The sequence below is a fragment of the Rhododendron vialii genome, chromosome 6a (genome assembly GCF_030253575.1).
Source record: "Rhododendron vialii isolate Sample 1 chromosome 6a, ASM3025357v1".
Lineage (NCBI taxonomy): Eukaryota > Viridiplantae > Streptophyta > Magnoliopsida > Ericales > Ericaceae > Rhododendron > Rhododendron vialii.
The window spans coordinates 24,635,093-24,656,027 of record NC_080562.1 but is presented as its reverse complement, the minus strand read 5'-3'; the positions used below and the strand labels follow the sequence as shown (position 1 = coordinate 24,656,027).

The 20,935-nt window shown below is 40.1% G+C and overlaps 1 long non-coding RNA gene across 1 annotated transcript; it reads right to left on the bottom strand.

Moving 5' to 3' along the window:
• Window positions 1-4,305: 4,305 nt before the first annotated feature.
• LOC131329135 (uncharacterized) lies at window positions 4,306-5,755 on the bottom strand. Its single transcript, XR_009200651.1, has 2 exons — window positions 5,657-5,755; window positions 4,306-4,679 (listed from the first exon to the last, which is right to left on the bottom strand). It is a non-coding gene; the product is annotated as an uncharacterized LOC131329135 (long non-coding RNA).
• Window positions 5,756-20,935: the final 15,180 nt, after the last annotated feature.

The following is a 20,935-nucleotide window of genomic DNA, read 5'->3' as shown; positions in this document are numbered from 1 at the left end:
GATAAATCCTCCATCAAATGCCTCGTAACTCCAAAACTGTCGCTTATCCCCACAAACATGATATGAGCACCTAGAGTCCAGTACCCAATCTGATTTCCTTGTGTCCATAGTGTCTGACACGGCTACCATAAGCTCCCCATCGGATTCATGAACCACAACCGTTGCATCCTTTGAATGGTCTTTTCCTTTAACTTTCTCCACTTTATACTTTGGACAATTTCGTTTGATATGCCCCTCCTCCTGGCAGTGATAACAAGTAAAAGACCTAGGAATAGGTGTCCCCCCTCTCGGCCTAGAACGATTGCCGCCACCTCTCCTGTTTCCTCTCATTTGGCTCCTCCGTCTGTTTCCGTCCGAAACTAGTGCCCGCGACTCATCTTCACAATCTGTCCCCATCGTCTTCCGCCGAGCCTCCTCGTTGAATAGAGCATCCTTAACCATGCTCATGCTCAACTTTTCGTCCAGCGCCGAATTACTCAAGGAAACCACTAGTGTTTCCCAATTATCCTGTAAGGAACTAAGCAACAACATGGCTTGTAACTCATCATCGAACTTCAAACCAACAGAGTCTAATTGATTTACCAAATTCTGAAACTCACATGAGTGCACGGCAACAGAATCACTACTTCAGAGTTTTAAGTTCACAAGCTTCCTCATTTGTAACACTTTATTCCGTGATGTTTTCGACTGATACATCGACTCAAGCTTCGTCCACAAAGCGTAAGCATCTGTCTCTTGCGCTACATGATGAAACACCTCCTGCCCAATACACTGGCGGATCAAACCTACAGCTTTTCTATTCAACTTCTTACAATCCTCCATTTTCGTATCATTCGGTTTAACTCCCTTGTACTCCAAAGGGTCATATAAATCTTTCCATGAAAGCATGTCCTCCATCCCCAGCTTCCATATTGCATAATTGGTTGCCGACAAAAGACCATGGTATTCATACTAAAATCCGACATCTTGTTTTATCAACCCAAAGCAAGATAATCACTTAAACCCGACCCTTAGCACTTCCGATCAACTCAAACCAGTGCCAAAATAATGTTTCAAAGCTGTAAAATAACGTACCGGCAATTTCCAAGTTGAATCACCCCAAACCGAGGCCGAAAATAGATCCTGAATGAAAAATCCTGTCAGGAACCGGTCTAAACTGGTTGATATCAGACCAAACCGGCCGAATCTCTCCCTGAACCAGTTTGTATCGCTCCGAGCCGGCCGAGACACCAATGAACCGCACGCCAGCCCTTCTGACCGCTTCACTGAACCTTTTGAACTGCGGGCTGGTTCAAATTTCCAGCTGCCACGCGCCTCCTTCTACCGGCGTGTATGCGCCACCCCCGTAACTTCCGGCAACAAACTTTACAGATCCGAAATCGTCTCCTCGAGACTAACAAATCCCTGTGCTCAAATTTCGTTTCCAATCAACCCTTCAACGATCGACTGTAGAGCTACCACTCGCCTCCGCCCGCCGCCTTTCGAAACGCTCGTACGATCTCCTTCGATGATGATACTGGACTCCGATACCACCTCTAAGTTTGTATGAGTGAGACGCACAACCCTTACTACTCCAATCAAGTCATCAACCAACTTGATTCAAAACCCAACAAAATGTGCTTTTCCGGTGCCGTTTTCGAAAGTGTTGTATTCCTCCGATGTGCACTCCAACACAGCTCGAACCCGGAGCTCTGATACCACTATTGTGTCATGGCTTCGACCCCAATCCACACCACAAACACAAGCACAAAAAATAAAGAAGAAGAGCAACACAACCGATATACATGGTTCGGCCAAACAACCGGCCTACATCCACGGGGAGGGGGGTTTCACTATATCGAGAAATTACACCGGTGAGATTTGCTACACAATCACTCACTCTCTTCTCTCAATACAATGGAACTCTCCTCTCAATCTCTGTCTCTCGGTCTCCCGCTCTCTCTATTTCTCACAGTCACACACACCTCACAAATGAGGATACAAGGGAGAAATACAAAGGAGAGCAAACATGGGCCTAACCAGCCCAATAACAAAACCTTGGCCCACAGGGGTGGACCTAACAAAATCTACACGTGAGATGGAGAGAGAAATGAGAGAGAGAGAGAGAGAGAGAGAGAGAAAAAGAGTAACGCGGACCGTAAAAGAAAGAAAAATGGGAAGAAAATAATCTCTTGGTCCAGATTTTGTTGATATATGAAGGCCAAATAACAGTCACATCCCCCAACCTTATAAGTCTTACACCAATACCCATATCTCATGTGCCACTACACAAAGGTCCTACATACATATTGTTCACGTCAATACTAATTCACATCTCATAATTAAGTTAGAGAATTTAAATTACGGGTCTTTACAGCCATGGTAGAGAGAGCATTTTCAGTTATGAAGATTTTAAAGAGCAGGCTTCGGAATCATATGTGTGATCAATGGATTCATGATAGTTTGGTTGTGTACATTGAGAAAGATATTTTTGAAACCATATATTACGAATACGACTATTATCCTTCGTTTCCAAAATATGAAAAGTTATTGAGGTCAATTGTAAATCAAAACTACCTTTTGTTATTTTCTCCGTCCCTAAATAAGTGTCTGGCGCGCAAATCTTGGATTTACAAAAGATTCATGGTTTTCGTTAAAAAATTTAATTTTTTTTCACAATCTAATAGAACCCATTGCTATCTATTGATTTGTTAAAAAAAAATTTAATTTTTTTAACCATGCAAATGCATAATTTTTAAAGGCTTATATTTGCGCGCCGGACACTTATTTAGGGACAGAGGGAGTATTAATATATATCTATATTTTGATTTAACTTATTAATCCTCATTATTTCTTTCAATTAAGAATTAGAGCATCGCCATACAGATATCCTCTAACACTTGCTTCCTTTTCAACAATTGAGATCGTGGATACTCCCATAGCTAGAAACATCTCCACACGATAACAACTTACTACAAAAGAGTCACCACTTAGTTATTAAAACTAAGAAAAACAAGGTAGAGATTCCGGATACGAGAGCCAAAAGTACGATAAAGTGAAGGTATTAGGCACCCCTCTTCGCCTAGTCGTGAGACCGGCCCATAATCATTTGACATAAACTTATCGTTTGCTTTATTTAATTCCAAACAATCAATATGGTTATTAGCCTTTAAACAGTTTAATGAGGTGAGCCGGAACAATAAATTAAGCATGCATCAGACTAAATATAAAGACAATGGACTATCCCGACAAATGGATTCCACGGCCGGTAAATGGATTTCACGACCGTGAGATCCCACTGGATTGATGTATCGGCTGCGGGAATGATGCCCCTACTGATATTCTTCCTCACATCAGAATACAAATACTTAACAGAAAATTAGAATGCTATAATTGTGATGCAAGGGAAAGAAATAAACTAAATCATAGGCCCCTGAGCCTCACCACCTTGATCCCTCAGTGCATAATTGTTTTGGATTGAGGGTGAATGATTGACCTTCTTCTCGAAACCCTAGGGTTAGGATTTGTACTTCAGGATTTTGATCGTCGGATCGCGGTTGCCTACGAGAGTTTAGGGCTTTTGTAGATAGAGTATATGAGGTGATTTTTGCAGAGTATTAGCTCTTGAATGGGTGTATTGTATTTCAAATCCTAAGTGCCTCTTTATATAGGCATGGGATGACTCACTCCGGCCAATCAAATGGCGTGAATCAATAAGGTAGTTTAGGGTTGATAGACCTCTGTTCGGAAACTCTTTTCGTAGCCCTAAAGAATCAGAATTTGGCTGCTAGGGTTTGTGCGTTTGGATCAAACGAAGACAGAACATTCCTGAATTCTTGATTGAAGCGATCTGGCAGCCTCTAGAAGAATCTAGCGACCGAGGAATACATCTCGCTGATGAGGAATCGATCTCTTTGGGAGAACTTTAAACACCATATTCCACGGGTGAAAGGAATAAGTGAGGGCCATGAAAACGATCTAGCGGCTAGCAGATCAATTCAATATTTCTGTCTAGAAATGCTATTTGGCTCTGGATTAGGTCCTCTAGGTAACTAAAAGTACTTACCAAAATTCTTAGGTTTACTTGAAGTCAATCAACAATCACTGTATCCTATTCATCATTGTGATGATCCCCACGGTGAGACTTAAAATAATCGTTACGCTAAATTGGGGTGTCTACAATTAGTAAAATGAATCACTCATAGTTCAAATTTTCAATCTCTTTTATCGAAAATCCTGACTCCACCACTGAGTGCATAGCAGTACAACCTATATAGCATCATATAAAAACGTAAGATTTGTTGCGAAAAGTCACAACTACTTACCAGTAACATAGACGATACGTGGTTTTTATTGGTAATTACGACAATCTGAAGAGGCAATACGATCTTAAGAAAAAAACCAGCAGCCACAATTGTGATTAGGAAGAGAGAGTAAATAACATTGTACTGTATTTATTATAAGCAGTTGCATGCCCTTTTCTTTGATTGTCCATCGATGCTTTTTAAGTTTCCAATATCAGCTGCAAACTGATTTGGTTCCATCGCTGTAGTAAATGGTGCAACCCTTTCCAGCAAAACAGCAGTTGCATGCCGCCGGCTTCTTCTCTCCACCGCATATCATGTACTCTGCCACTCTGCAATATTGAGGGCATATTTTAGCACTAGCGTGTTCCGGCTTGACCGCTAGTAGAAACACCCCTGACGTAGCCAAAGTGCGCAAAAAACAAAAGTTAGGCAAATTAACAAATGCGAGGAAAATAAGTTAGCAAGATTCAGTAGAATCATTTGGTAAGGCTCTGTTAAGTTTGAGGCTCTCGAAGTTGATGCATTTGTTATCACAAGTAGGATTGAAATTATACAATAGTCTTGGAGCACCATCATGTGGTGCTCCGGACTACTTCACAACCACATAATCTCGTGGGATCCACAACGAAGTGTATAAACCTACAAAAATATGTGGTTCTGGAGTAGTCCGGAATACCACATGACAAGATGCTCCCGTTCTACTGAATAATTACTCCAGGTGCGAAATCCATACAATTAATAGAGCAATCATGCACACAGAACATAAGAATATTCATTGTGATTGAACTTGAAAGCCTACATCCACGCATGTGAGCAAGAGAAGAGCAAACATCTCCACTGGAGAGGAGCCGAACTGAGAGGAAAATAAGTTTTGGCAAAAATGCACTTGTCATTTTGTTTTCCTCGCTACCATATATAATACATTAGATTTAACTGTTTTGTTTGGTTATTTGATATTATTAGATTTCTTTGAGGGTTCTGACCTATTCGCAATGGGTAGACTAGCTTCTAAAATATATTAACAAAATTTAGGTGGCTTAAATGAGCGATGTGGGATAAGTTTAACACTTTCCCTCACGTACAGCCCGGCCGGATGCATGTGTAGGTGACAGACCAGGAAAACAGGAGCTGAGTGATTGACTCGGGCGACGGAGATGATAGAGACTTTCCCACGAGAGGTGAGGCCACTCGCGAACTAGCTCTGATACTATATTAGATTTCTTGGAGGGTGCCAACGAAACTAACAGATATAATTAGAACACTCGATCAGATACTTATGTTTGATAACACGTCGTGAATAAATTTAGAAAAACTTCCAAAAAGAAAGGTACAAGTGCTAAAATTAAAGAGGATGAGGGTAGCTAGCATACCGCAAACAAGGAGTAAGAATAGAACACCAACTCTGTTAGCTGCCATGCTATATTTCTACGGAGTACCCCTTTTGTGACTCCGGAGGAAGCTGGCTAGCTAGCTTGGGGCTATTTATAGATTATAATGGGGAAAAGATAAATATTGTACCAGTTGTTAATTAAGAGGATGCGAGGTGCTATGTGTTTAGTCAAAAAACCAAAGTCAAACTTGTTGTGTAGTGTTGGTCTGAATTTTATTTCTTAGGTCCGCCGTATAAGATAAACTCCACAACCGACAGTCTAAGATAAGATTGCGATCAAATCTCCCAGACACTGTTTTTTTTTTGGAATTTTTTATTTTTATAATGTGATGTTCACTAATTCCGGGGTCCTGAAAATAACAACTGAGCAAATCCTCTTTGGTAACTTCAAGGTCTGAAATGTTTGACCTCTATGGTTTGGAGTACATGGTCTCCGTGAAAACGTATATACGATCCACCTCATTGTGGAGAAACTCTTATTTGCTTTATAATATATCTACTTGGCCAAATCCATTAACCACTGTTCCTCGAGTTACGGATTTATGTTTTGAAACGAGCTGGATTGGGTGGTCCAATTGCAGAAACTTGAGGGGTATTTTGGGTCTAATAATTATTGAAACCTTCAATTTATTTGACGTCATTAGGAATGTTAGATTTCTTGAAGGGTTTCAATTTAAAATCAATTGACAATAGGTGAAGTAACTTTAAAAATAAATTAACCAAGTTTGTGTGGCTTAGATTAGTAATCTTGAACCAACTGGGGCTAGCTCATTTTTATTTTATTTTATCAACGACTGGGGCTAGCTCAGTTGGTCAGGACTTTTGCATCTCACTAGGAGGTCAAGAGTTCGAGTCTCCCCACTTGTGCATGAGTGTTCTTTCATTCTTTGTTTCTACCTTATAATGAACTTATTTCTTGTATTGATTGAGTTGTTGGGCTTGATTGTCTCGTAGACTCTTACAATTGATGTAGTGTCTCGGGTTTGTACTCTGATATAAAAATGATATTTTCTATTGATTGACAAAAAAAAAAAAAGAATATTGGATAAAGCCTAGCACTCCCCCTCATGTGGATCGATCCCGGATGCACTTGGATGTGCGAATTGGGGAGACGAGGAGACTTGACTCAGGCGACAAAGACTTGACCACGTGAGGTAAGGCCACCCAAGATTTGACTCTGATACCACTTTAGATTTCTTGGAGGGTGTTAACCTAAAATCAATTTGCAATAAATCAAGTAGCATCAAAAATAAATTAACTAAGTTTGGGTGGCTTAGATAGCGGTGTGGAATAAAGTTTAACATTCCCCCTCACATGCAACCCAGATACACGTGGAAGTATGAATTGGGAAGACAAGGATATAGATTTGAATCGAACAACAGAAACTCGACCGTGTGAGGTGCTTGAGCTGTGTGGGAGTCTCAGCCTAGATTGCTAAAGATGAAACATATATATATGAGGGGGACATAACATCGGCACAATTATTTGGTTACATAAATTTACAAGCAGCGCGCTCGATGCCAACAAAGTAAAAGGGGGAATGCTCTATCATGAGCTATACTACCCTTATTGGTTTAGACTCACAAAACAAACAAACAAAAAACACACACACATATTGATGCTCTATCATGAGCTATACTACCCTTATTGGTTTAGACTCACAAACAAAAACATTCCAAGAGACGGAACATACATAATTTCGACAAAACACAATCGCAGTACCATACAAATATGAGCTAGAATTATGTACGATAATTGTAGTTCTCATCCCATATATATATAGGATGGATGGCTTTAAGTTTCAAGAACAGGTATCAAAGGTTCCATCATTATAGTAAATGGTGCAACCGGGCCCCGCAAAGCAACAGTTGCATGCTGGACTCAGCTTCTGATTTCCTTTGGACTCAGAAATCATGAAGACTGCGCCACCCTTACAGATTTCTGGGCAAACTTTGGCACTGGCACGATCGCCCTTCATTCCTAGGAAAAACACACCTGTAATTGACCAATATTCCCAGAAAAAAAAAAATTCAAGTTTAATGGATTACGTAAGATTTTTTAACGAACACTAGTTGGAGAAAAAGAGAACTCTGGTCTATCTAGCAATTAGTCATTTCTTAGAAAAGTATTTGTGATGCTTTTAGATTGACACGCACGACTCTGTTTGTTTGGACGTAAAATATTTTTGGGTAAAACGTTTAACCCATTTTTCGTTATTTGGCTAAAAAAAGAAGGGGGGGAAATATTTTCAAGATAAAACATTTTGAATGTTTTCCTCTAACTTTGGCCATAAGTCATTTTTGCGCATTTCACCTGAAACGGCAGTAGCAGAGTAGGTAGGTAACCTTACATCTACTTGTGCGTTTTTCATTATGCATAGGCTAATTGCTATGATTCGAACCTGTAACCAGCAAATCATTGTGTCTTTCTCCGATTTTTGATGGAAATGGAGTATTGAATAGTAAGCTAGAAATTAAAATGAGTTATTTATGCTCACCATGTTCTTTGCGTTTTCATTGTAGGTTATGTAGTCATTCCCTTGATTCGGGTTGATAAAAAAATTTACTCCACAAGAAATAGGAAAAAACTTGATAAATCAGCCTAATTCATATATGCGTACCAAATGAAGTTTTTCATGCTTAAAAAACCAACTTGATAGTGCTTTCCGTCATGATTGGTTTCGAGTTTTGATCACATCACCATACAATAACATAAGTACATAACACCAATTCTATGAACATTCATCAGTTCCAGTTCTGAAGACCAAAGTCTAGCAGCAAAATGAGTGGACATGCAGTGGCCATGTACTAATGGTAGTTTTGAAAGGAAAATGATTTATAGACATTTGTATTTTGGTTCAAAAAGTTTAATGGACAAAAATCTATATTAGTCTCTCTATGAGACTCTATATATTAAGCTTAAACTGCTAGAAGTTTGTATGCCATAAAATGGAAATTAGAAAGCAAATTGGTAGAGTATTACCATACACAAGAAGAAGAACAAGGACACCACCTCTTTAGATGCCATGATTCCTTCCCTTGGTGTGGAGGTGGCCTAACTTTCAGTATTTATATCCAAAAAATAGGGCAAAGTCCACTTTCACCCCATATAGTTATCGTCATATGCGGATACCCCCCTCATGGTTCAAAACTAACCACATAACCTACTTGTGGTTTTGAAAATATGAAGATAGACCCTCTGCCATCATGTTTTTCATCCATATTAACGGAGGTGTATCTCACACGCCTCTAGAATGTAATCTGAGTCGTTCATAATGTATTAAATAAAGAATAGAGTATCTTTGTAAAAAATTATCTCTATCAGGCATCAATAACCCAATGATTTAATTTTTAGTAAATTCAAATTTGAAATTTTAATTTCATAATAAAATCGATTCGACCATGAGCCTTTCATTTTTTGATTGACTTGAATTTTGGCATAGATGTAGTACTCGTCAAAATTTACAATATCATTCAATTTTTTGTGGGGATGGTGTGGTTAAATTTAAAAAAGAAGAAGAATCAATGGACATGATGAGGGTATATTGGTCTTTTAATATTGTGTCCATTAATATGGATGGAAAACATGACGGTAGAGGGTCTATCCGCACATTTTCAAAATAACGGGTAGGTTATGTGGTCAATTTGAACCATGAAGAAGGTATCAGCACGTGGCAATAACAACAAGGGGTCAAAGTGGACTTTGCCCAGAAAAATATCCTAATAGAACGAAATGCAGTCTATTGAAAAAATTGGGGCTACAAGCCTACACCACTTATGAAGGGAAGTAGTATGATGTTTAGGGCCTATTTGATAAAACTGAAAACTGAAACTAAATGCTGAAAAATTAAGTACTGAAAGCTAAATGCTGAATTTTTTAAGTTGAAAAGCTGTTTGGTAAAATATTAAGTACTGAATTAAAAAAATGATAAATTAATTTTAGTTTCGATTCTCTCTTAATTTATTAATGGTCACAATGTATTTATAATAATGGTGGAATGGTGATTGTGGCGGTGGCGGTGGCGGGGGCGGTGGTGGTGGTGGTGGTGGACTGCTGGCGATAGTGGTGTAATGGTGGTGGTGGAGTGATGGTGATGTAACGGTGGCAGCGGTGGAGTGATGGTGTAATGGTGACAATGAGTGGTGCCAGTGAAGTGATAGTTGTGCAATGGTGGCATTGTGGTGGTGACAGTGGCGACGGTGTGATAGTGGTGGTGGTAGTGTGGTAATGGTGGTGGTGGTGATGGAGTGATAGAGGAGTGGTGGTGATATAATGGTGGTGGTGGTGGTGGCGGTGGTGGCGAAGTAGTGGTGGTGGTGGAGCGGTTGTAGGAGTGGTAATGGCGATTAAATGCAAGTACACAAGAATTCAGTCAGAATTAAATAGCTCAAAGTTATTTAATTTTTTTCAACTTTTTAGCCTACATTTTAAGTAGCACTTAATTGGTTAGGCAATGTATAATGTCGTTATCAAACCAACTGAATCACTTATTACTTAATTGATTCAGTTTTAAATGCTGAATTTAAGTTATCAAACAAGCTCTTAGTCATACTCTAACACCAAAACTCCATTCAAATAGCCATAAAGGTCGTGCGAATTATGACATTTGAATTCGGGTTAATATTTGGGAAAATGATATTGGTACCAACGGGGTCGGTACCGAAATCGTAGGGACGGCCGCGTAGGGCCGTCTCCAACCACTAGACGGCCGATCCGAGCCGTCCAAAAATTCTAAAAAAAAAAAAAAACAAGGCGGCCCACGCGGGAATCGACGGCATCCGAGATGTGTAGGGTACTTGATTCGAGCACCCCTTTTCGTATATATTTTTCTCTCTCTACCTTATCCAGAGAACAAATCCTCTGAAATTTGGTTTGGCTTGGGGGACAGGGCCGCCGCCTCCTCTTTTCCCCTCCTCCCCTCCCGGCTCCTCCCCCCATCTCTCTCCTCTCCTTCTCATTTCCCTCTCCTTTCCTCTCTGCTTTCCTAGTTCGAACCCTCTCCGTTTGGGATGGGTCTCGGGTGTGGTCCGGGAGATGAGTCCCAGGCTGTAGGCTTGTGGTCTCGTTCTTTCCCGGTTCCCTCGGCCCCCTGATCTAGTAGCAGTGTTCGACGGGTGGCGGTGGTGGGTGGTGGTGGTGGTTGTGGGTGGTTGGTGAGGTTGGGCTTTGGTTTTTTTTCCTTTTTTCCGTTTTGCTTTTTCTGCCGGTGTTTTTTCAGTTCTCTCTGGCTGGTTTCCCCAGTCCGAATTTGTACCGCTCTGGTTTCCCCAGATCCGATGGATGGTGATGGTGGGCAAATAAGTTTTATGTGTTGTTTGTTGCTATCTCTCGTTTTTTGTGCTGTGTGGTGGCTAGATGGAGTCGGTGTTCGGCGTTTAATTCGGTTGCTCGGTGGTCCTGCGGCAGTTGGAGCGGGTGTTGGTGGTGACCAAATAAGGTTCAGGGCATGGCCCTAGGCCATGATTCATCGTCAGCTGAGGGGGTGATCGGCAAAGGAGCTTCCACGGCCATTGGCACCGTGTGACCGGTGATCGGAGATCCTGCCCGGGATTCCTACTTCGATCTCCATGTCTGGAGCCCGTCATGCCAGTGTAGGCTTGCCGGAGATGTTTTCTCCATTCTTTCGGTTCAAGATCAGTCGGTACCCCCATCGTCGGCACAAGGTGGTTCCTCTCGGCTAGAGGCGGCCGGCGTTCTTGTGGATTCCATCCATGGTGGTCATGTTTATCTTTCTTGTCTGTTTATTACTCCTATTTCCATCGGCTTGTATAGTTTATCTCTGATAGGGTTCCTTTATCAGGCTGGGGCGGCTAGTGGTTAGATGGCTGGCCCCTCGTGTCCCAACCCTTCGTGGCGGTGAGTTGTGCACAGGTCTAGTTACTAGCTTTGCGGTTTTTACCGCTGCTCCTGGGTCACCTGTGCTTAGTGTTTTTCCTTCGCTGATGGTTTTGATGTAGGTTCCCTTTCTCTGCAATAGGATGGATTCGCTGTATTTAGCCTATTTTGACTGTTAATGAAATGGGCTTTCGATCAAAAAAATTGGTAGAAATTTGTGAGTATAACTCTGCACACTTTTTGGACAATATTAACTCGGAATTCCATGAGTAACTAGCTCATGAATCTCTTAGGTTGTGTGTGGACCATCAATTTGACGAGATTTGAGGAGGAAAAAGTAAATATAAACTAAACTAAACTTAGTTTAGATTTGAGGACCATCAATTTGACGAGATTTGACGAGATAAGTAAATATTGCCATTCTTGACGGTGGAGCTACATTATGACAAGTGAGATAACTTGAACCTACTCACATGAAAATATTAATTGTCCCAAGAAACCCACTAAAAGTTCAATATTTGTCATACCGCAAACAGCGCTTAAGCTACCAATTTGTTGCTGTGCAACTATATCTATATGGTGGTTCAAGTAGTCAGGATGGGAGGCAAAGACGGAGTCAGAATTTCACCTTCATGGTGGCAAATGTATATACTAAAAAAATAAAAAGATAGACTACAATATTATCAATATTTATCGGCTTACCAAAATCCAAATAAAGTGCTAAAAACTATGATAAACGATTTTTGGCGATGCACGTATCACAACCTGTGGACATCACGTACTTGATATGCTTTCGCTTGGAAGGATCACTTGACATCACACACACACTTTCGCTTAGCCGTTCGTACAAAGGCTATGGGTTAATTACCCATTGCAATATGATTATGTGAAACAATGCGAGAGTTGAGCACTCTATATCGTAACTGAGAACCTTTGTGAACTAGATATATTGACACATTTATCAAACCTGTGTTTTGATCCCCGAGATTTCCTTCTTCGATCTGTTTGCTCTTAGCTTACTTTCTTTTTGTTGATCTAACACCTTTATATAAACAAAGTCTGAATAAAACAGTCGAAGTTTGAAGCTTGGTTTTTCTCAATTTAGACCTTATGTTTCTTGACATTTCACTTGGCATAATTAAATATGACTCTGGACTAGTTCTTTTAGGCCTCCTTTACCAACACAAAAATAGTTGACTAATGGCATTTTTTTTATTTATAAAGAAGCTAATTATGAAAAAAATCTGGTGGTGGAGGGCCTCTATAATTTGATAATAAATTTTTTATTACAATATAATAATTAATAGTATTTCTTAAAGTTAATGCGGTGGCGGTCCCTCGTTGGCTCTACTCTTGATGGGAGGAGAAATCAAGTTGGCGTGCCAGTGGCTTTCACATCTTGTGACCACCACTGTACAGCCCTAAGTTCTCGGGATTTTGGCCCACATCTTCCATGATTTTTTTATTCTATTCGATCTTCCATGATTCCATCTCCGCTTTTTGCCATGGTTTCTTATGTTGTGCGGAAGGCGAATAAACAGACGGTGATTATAAATATTAAATCAAAAAGCAAAATAGATGTGCGAAACAAACCAAATGTGAGAGAAAGAAAGAAAACAAACAAAAGGAGAGAGAGACACCCTGATATGTGGTTCGGCCTTACTTTAGGATGTAAGCCTAGTACTCCACGGGCTACAAAGAAAAGTGTCTCCAAAACTCTTCTACCAAAAGCCAAAACAAAGACGCAAGTCTCTCAAACCCTAACCCAATGCCTAATATTTGCTCTCACACCATAATAAGAGACTTAGCAAGTGTATTTATACCCAAAGACAAGTTGCCTACCAAAAGAAAACCCAATGGGTCAAGTTAGGAAACCCCAAAAAAAATCCCTGTCATTACGCATTTTAGCATTTCCGACTGCCCGAGCAGACGTGAATCCCGCCTAGGCGGAAACTTCAGAGAGCAGGGATCGAAGCCAGATAACACGGTTGTACGGACCAGCTGGACAGACTTGAATCCCGCTTGGGCAGAAATATCTGACAACATCAAAACAAATCCAGACAGCTCTGAATCGAAACAGTTGAAATCAAGCAAAAAACACTTCAAATTTCCACCTTGGTGAGATATCCAAACAAACCAATTGCCAAACGAAGCCAAAAACAAATTCAAGTCGAACTGCCACAAACCAAACTCTCCTCAAAGGCTCAAACCAAAAGAGAGTCAAAGAGGACGAATCAAATCCAAGGAAGCAACCAAGTCCTCAACGACCAAACCAATCACCAAATTGCAGATGAATCCAAGGCAAACCAAGCATTGGAATAAACCCAAACCAATTCCTGAAGTTCCGAGAGCGATCTTTAGAACCAAAGACAAAAGTCGCAATAACTCCGAATTCCGATATTTTCTGATAGCCAAACCAAAATCCAAAACCAAACCAAACGAACCAAACCAAGTAGCCAACCCCAAAACGCAAACCAACCAAACCGTCTTCAAGGTTGCCCCAAAACCGCGCCCTAAGGCTCGTGCGCCCCGAAGGGCACTCAAACAAGCGAAAAGAGGAGTACAAACCGTGTTTGAACTTAACCCTCTTTTGGCGACGAAATCTAATGCTTTGGTATTTTCGTCTCCTATTACATGAATTCTTGTAGTGGTACAATATGCAGAAAACCCTAAACATGACTTATAGATGAATTTGTTCTGCGCTCGACTGTCCAGGCGAAAAATTCAGAGAGTGAGGACCGACTTCAAACAGCTTAAAAAAACTTCAGATAGCTACAAAACAGCCCCAAACAGCTCCAAGCGGCTCCGAAATTGAGCCAAAACACTTCAACCACACCCTTAGGTTTTACCTGTGCAAATCATTCTTCCAAACACACTAATTACTAAACAATGGAAAGTTATTTTCTTACTGTGCCGTATATTTACATATTGTTAATTTCCAATCCTTCAATCTCCTTTTTTTTGCCAAGGTCAATATTATCCATAAGCTTTTAAAGATCAGCAGCAACGTATAATATCGACCGTTGTAAATGAAATGAAAACCCAGTGTCTACAATACACCCCCATTAAAATTGTGTACCATATATACTTATGGTATATATGACTCATATTGTGCCACAACATAATATTTTGGTGTATTTTGTTATTATTGTTCTAAAAACTCGCAACTCTTCAGTAATATGATTCGTAACATTTTCACTTAGGATTATAACATTTTTGTGCATCTCGTAACTTTTATACTAAAAAACTCACAAGGTTTATGATTCGATCGTAACATTTTGACAGGTCTCGTATTTGTACTAAAATCGTAATTTTCCTGCAATATGATTCACAACATTTTCTCTATGAATCATAAAATTTTTGAGTGCATATGATATACAACCAAATAAGAGTGTGTATATATATAGCCTATCCCAACAATGTTTTACAAAAAGAATTTGTACGTTGTCTTTAATACGAAACAACTGCTAAATAGCTTATCAAACGATAATACACAGCAGCAGGGCTTATTGTAAATGTCTAATTTCCAAATAAAAGGTGCATCAATTAGGCTCATTTTTTTGAAACAAAATTATTGCCGCACGCATTCTAGATTTTTTTTCTATGATGCCATACATTCTAGAAAATTATGAGTTGAGATGTTATGACTTTTAGCACTCTCATTTTGTACCGTTGAACCTTTTTTGGGTCTTTACTTCGTCGAATTTATAGTAGTCTCCTTTCGGTTAAGAACTGCGGAATGAAGGGTAAAGTTGCTAGTATTTCACTTAATTAATAAAAAACAAAAATATGCGGTTAATAAGATAAAGTAGAGAATTAGTAGAATTTTTTTTTTCAACTTTATTTGTTAATCAGATGAAAATTTGGCAGTACGTTCTTCATTTATAAACATGCAATGAGTCATTGATGGGAACTTAGGACACAAGAGTGCGTATGGCTCTCCTGTCTTTTTCTTTAGACGTGTTTTTATCATTTCTCAGAACATCCGCAATGGGTGTGTTATATTTGTGTGTCAAAATATTTGTTAAGATATGTGTTAGGATAAAAAATGAGTCTCACAAGAGTGTGTTAGACATTGTTAATTTAGGAGTGTGTTAATATATATATATATATATATATATATATATATATATATATATATATATATATATACAGTCAGGTTCCGGTGAGGGATCCCTTACTTTTTTAAAATGCGGGACTTTCCTTCCCGATTGAATTTCGATGATCCGAGCCGCTCAAAGTGATCAGAACGTGATTTTAAGGGTCCCCGCGAGAAATCAGCAAAAAAAAAGACCGGGAAGGGCTTCATCCGAGCAGGATTCATTGAACGGTTCAAAAAAAAACTGCTCGGATGAAGCCCTTCCCGGTCATTTTTTTCGCTGATTTCTCGCGGGGACCCTTAAAATCACGTTCTGCACACATTGAACGGTTCGGATTTTCAAAATTTGATCGGGAAATGAAAGTCCCTCATTTTTTTAAAATGAGGGATCCCTCACTTGATAATTTGTGTATATACGGATCATCGAAATTCAATCGGAAAGGGGAGTCCCGCATTTTAAAAAAATGCGGGATCCCTCACCGGAACCCGACTGATATATATATATATATATATATATATATATATACTACCTCAATGGGTTAGTTAGGAATGTGTTATTTTTTAATATTAACTCTTTAAAATAATGTCAAAAGCAACGGCTAAACAAAAGGTAGTGGAGATTAAACATTGACACTTGTAAATCACTACCGGAAGATTGATGAGAAGGGATTTGAGATGATTCAGAAGGAAAATGGTGGCATGGAACAAAGTTGTTTCAAGATGAGTTTAGTTCATATGGCTGGGAGTCAAAGTGGTCAAAATTATTCGAGTGGGATCCATTGATGGAAGGAATGGATTTTAGTCCTTTGGTATTCAACACATATATAAAAAAATAGATTTAAAAAAAAAAACAACAGTAATACAAGCAAGGTAAGTTTAAAAAAAGAAAAAAAAAAGTGGACATTTATGTTTTATGGTTGAGTATGAATTTATGATAGAATGGGACCCACTTATTGTTTATTAGCTTCTTTGTCAAACTTGACACATATGCTAGTACACTACTAGATTTAGCACACTCTAACATACAAGCATTGTGGCACAAAAAATACACTTTTGTTTGTTAAGTCTTAACACACACAATTAACACACTAGTTACTAAACTCATTGTGGATGCTCTCACATGCCCCTCAATGTTTTAAGATCAGTTCAAGAATCCAAGTATACGGCCTTCTATACGAAAAGAAAAGAAAAAAATTTAAGGCTTCCAGTTTTTGGTTGGCTAGTTTTTCTTCTTCTTTGTTCTCATTCAATTTTCCCAGAGGATGTGTATTTCGCTTTCTGTTCTGGTCTTGGGTATTTCATTGCCAACCTTGTTGGATCGAACCTCTAGGAAAATTGAATGAGAACAAAGATCGATGAAGAAAACGGAAACCTCGAGAATTGATAGATGGATTCAACTGGAAGTGCATGGTGTGAGGTATGATGTATTGGTGAAGGAAGAATCTTCTTGTGTTTATCCGGAGGAGATAGGATCAGAATTTTGGCTTTCTCCGACTTCTGGTGTGGAAAACAAAAATGTGGAGTTTTTGCAGGAGATAGGTGGTAAGGATCAAGAGGAGCGGATGAGGGAGGTTGAAGATGATGACATGGAAAGTTGTTTTCAGAACCCAGCCAATGAGAGAAGCGGGGTAGGTGTTGATAGCAGTTGGGCCAGGGCTACGAAAGTCATAGAGGAGCAGAGAAAAGAGACGGGACAGGACGAGGTTAGGCACTCCAAGCAGAAGGACGTTGACGAGCATTTAATGCCTAGCAAAGTCCGAAACACAGATGAAGAAAGGGATTTTGAATCTGTTGTAGGGGATTCGGTGGAGTTGGGGCCCCAGGGAAAGAATTATCATGCCTTGGTGCTGGGCTGTGATGATACTCCTAATGCGAAATTAATTGGGCCAGAGCAACTTAAGGAGGGCTGTGAGGTGGGCCTGCAGATATCCCAGGCCCAAAAGGAGTCTGGGGTGCCCAATATAGCTTTACTCGTTCCCAATTCTAGGCCTGTGATCTCTGAGCTCTCAGAGGATTCAATCCCAATTTCCCCAAAACGCCGAGGGAGTAGTGCATCCCAAACCTCTCAATTCCCGGGCATCAACCTTATGGTGGACTTGAATAATGCAGAATGCAGAAGGAGACGTCGCAGACAGATGTCCAACCTTATCCAGATTTATGAGGATCTGTCGGGTGACCCAGGAGAGGAGGAAGCTGTGCCCAGTTCCTCTGCTGATTCCATTGAGAGCTCTCAACGTGTCATTGAAGAGGTAAGGGCTACTATGGCTATTGGTGCTCAGCTGAATATCAATTTTTTACCGGATGATGATCGTATATTAAAGCAAATGATCATGATTGAATCTAAGGAAGCGGCCCTCCTGCGTGAGAGGGAGGGAGGTAATTAGTGCCTTTAAGCGTCTTCATAGTGGTGTAGCTCTTGGTCCAGCCCATTCTTATGCTAATATTGTCTTGGAATATAAGAGGTTTGGGGAGTGAGGTAAAGAAAAGATTTTTGGGGAAGCTTATTAAGAAAAGAAAACCAGACATGCTTTTTGTTCAGGAGACGAAATTGGAAGCGATCGATCGCTTCGTAGTTCAACGAATCTGGGGTGCAAGCTCTTTCGGTTTTGCTTGCTCCAGTTCCGTTGGAGCATCCGGGGGTTTGTTGGTGATTTGGAATGAACCCTTTTTTAAAGTTTCTAATGTGTTGATTAATAGATCTTTCATTTTGCTACAGGGGCTATTAATGATTATCCTTGTACCTTTGTGAATGTCTATGCTCCTAATGTAGTCTTACCCCGTAGAGATCTTTGGGAGGAATTGTTGGCCCTTAAATTGAACTCCCACGTTCCGTGGTGCATTGGAGGCGACTTTAATGAAATTAGAGATGTGTCCGAAAGGGTGGGGTGTTTGAGAGTGGAAAGGGGGATGAGGGATTTTTTGGAGTTTTGCAATAACATGGAAGTGGTAGATATTCCAATGTTGGGCAGGAAATACACTTGGACAAATTTTCAGAACCACGCCATCCACAGCCGCTTGGATAGATTTCTTCTATCTCAGGCTTTTCTTGACAAGTTTAGGGTCTTGCAATGGGGTCTTCCTAGACCAATATCCGACCATTGCCCTATCATGTTACTGGATGACAATAGAGATTGGGGTCCAAAACCATTCAGGTTTTTGGACATTTGGCTTTTTGATCCTAATTGTTTGAAGATATCTAAAAGTACTTGGGACAAGGTTCAGGTGAGTGGCTGGGCTGGTTATACTATAATGCAGAAACTAAAAGCAGTAAAGGATAGATTGAAGATCTGGAATAAAGAAGAGTTTGGGGACATCAATTGTGCTCTCCAAGACACCGAAACTAAACTTCATCATCTTGACACCGTATCTGAAGTCAGGCAACTAAATGAGGAGGAAAAAGCATTAAGATGTTCTGTAAAATCAGAGTTTTGGAAGCTGTCCAAGTTATCGGAATCTCTCTGGAAACAAAAGTCTAGAATCAGATGGTTGAAGTTGGGAGATCGAAACACTAGATTTTTTCAAATCACTGCTAACAATCGTTTTAAGAGGAATTTGGTGGGTTCGATAAAGGTGAATGGATGTATGCTAGTGGAACCAGGACAGATTAAAGAAGCAGCTACAAAATTCTTTCGGAATAATTTCAAGGAAGAAAGAAAAATCAGACCAATGTTGGGGGGATCTTTCCCTAGAAAACTTGAACCGGAGATAGCGTTGCAACTTGAGAAAGCATTTGAGGAGAAGGAAATTGTAGCAGCTCTTCAAGGATGTAGTAGTCTTAAAGCTCCTGGGCCCGACGGTTTTAACTTCTCCTTTGTTAAGAAAGGTTGGGATTTTATGAAAGAATCGGTCATCCAATTCTTCACCGAATTTCATGCCAACGGAAAGCTCACTAAAGGTATCAATTCCACCATTGTTGCTTTAATTCCTAAGGTAGCTTGTCCGTCGTCTTTCAAAGAGTATAGACCCATTAGTATGGTGGGCTGGGTCTATAAGGTTCTTTCTAAAGTATTGTCGAATAGACTCAAAGATCATTTGCGATCATTAATTGGAGAGTCCCAGGCTGCTTTTGTTAGTGGGAATCAAATTTTAGATGGCGTTCTTATAGCCAACGAGGTTATTCACAGCTGGAAGAACAGAGCGAACGGGGGACTTATTCTAAAGCTTGACTTTGAAAGGGCGTACGATTGTGTTAATTGGTGTTTTTTGAACAATATGCTTTCGAGGATGGGTTTTGGGGACAGGTGGAGAGGGTGGATATTGGAATGTTGTTCCTCGGTTTCTATGTCAATATTGATCAATGGGTCAGCTTCTCAGGAATTTTGCATACATAAGGGTCTGAGACAGGGTGACCCCTTATCACCGTTCCTCTTTAATATTATCGTGGAAGCCCTCAACATTATGCTAGAAAGAGCAAAGGAACGGAATATTATCAAAGGAACTAAATTGGGGAGTAATGGGGTTGTATTATCTCATCTACAATTTGCGGATGATACCATTCTTTTTTGCAACAATGACCTGGAGGAGATGGCAAACATTAAACGAATATTAAGGTGTTTCCAATTGATGTCAGGGTTGAGAATCAACTTCTCAAAGAGTTCTCTATGTGGAGTGAATGTTCCATTCGAAGCAATAACCTCTCTGGCTTGTACTATGGGCTGTAAAGTGGAAAACTTACCAATCAAATACCTTGGGTTACCTCTAGGTGCAAATCCAGGTAGAATCAAGACTTGGGATCCGGTTATTGAGAGGACCGAGAAGGTGTTGAGTGTTTGGAGAACTCATTGCATCTCGATTGGGGGAAGGATTACTCTTATCAACTCCAACACTGCTAATGTGCCCATCTACTTTATGTCCTTGTTCAAAATGCCACTAGCTGTAGCGAGGAAACTGGAGAAGTTGCAGAGACAGTTTTTTTGGGGTGACACTCGTGACAAAAAGAAGATCCACCTGGTTAAATGGGACGAGATTACTAAGAAGAAATCTGATGGAGGTTTGGGGGTGAAAAAGATGTTGCAACAGAACATAGCACTTTTGGCTAAATGGTGGTGGAGATTTGGTAAAGATAAAGAGTCTCTTTGGGTGAAAGTCATTAGAGGAAAATACGGGTTGGATGCTAATTGTTGGTTGCCCTACGTTCATGGCTCAGGTCCAACCTCAAGAATATGGGCGGATATTTGTTCATTGGAGAATCCTTCATCTCATTTGGGCTACTCCATCCGAGAGGGCTTTAAAGTCCAAGTAAACTCAGGCAATGCAACTGTGTTTTGGGAACATGTCTGGTTGGGTGAGTTACCGTTGAAAGAAGAATATCCTAGGCTATTCTCC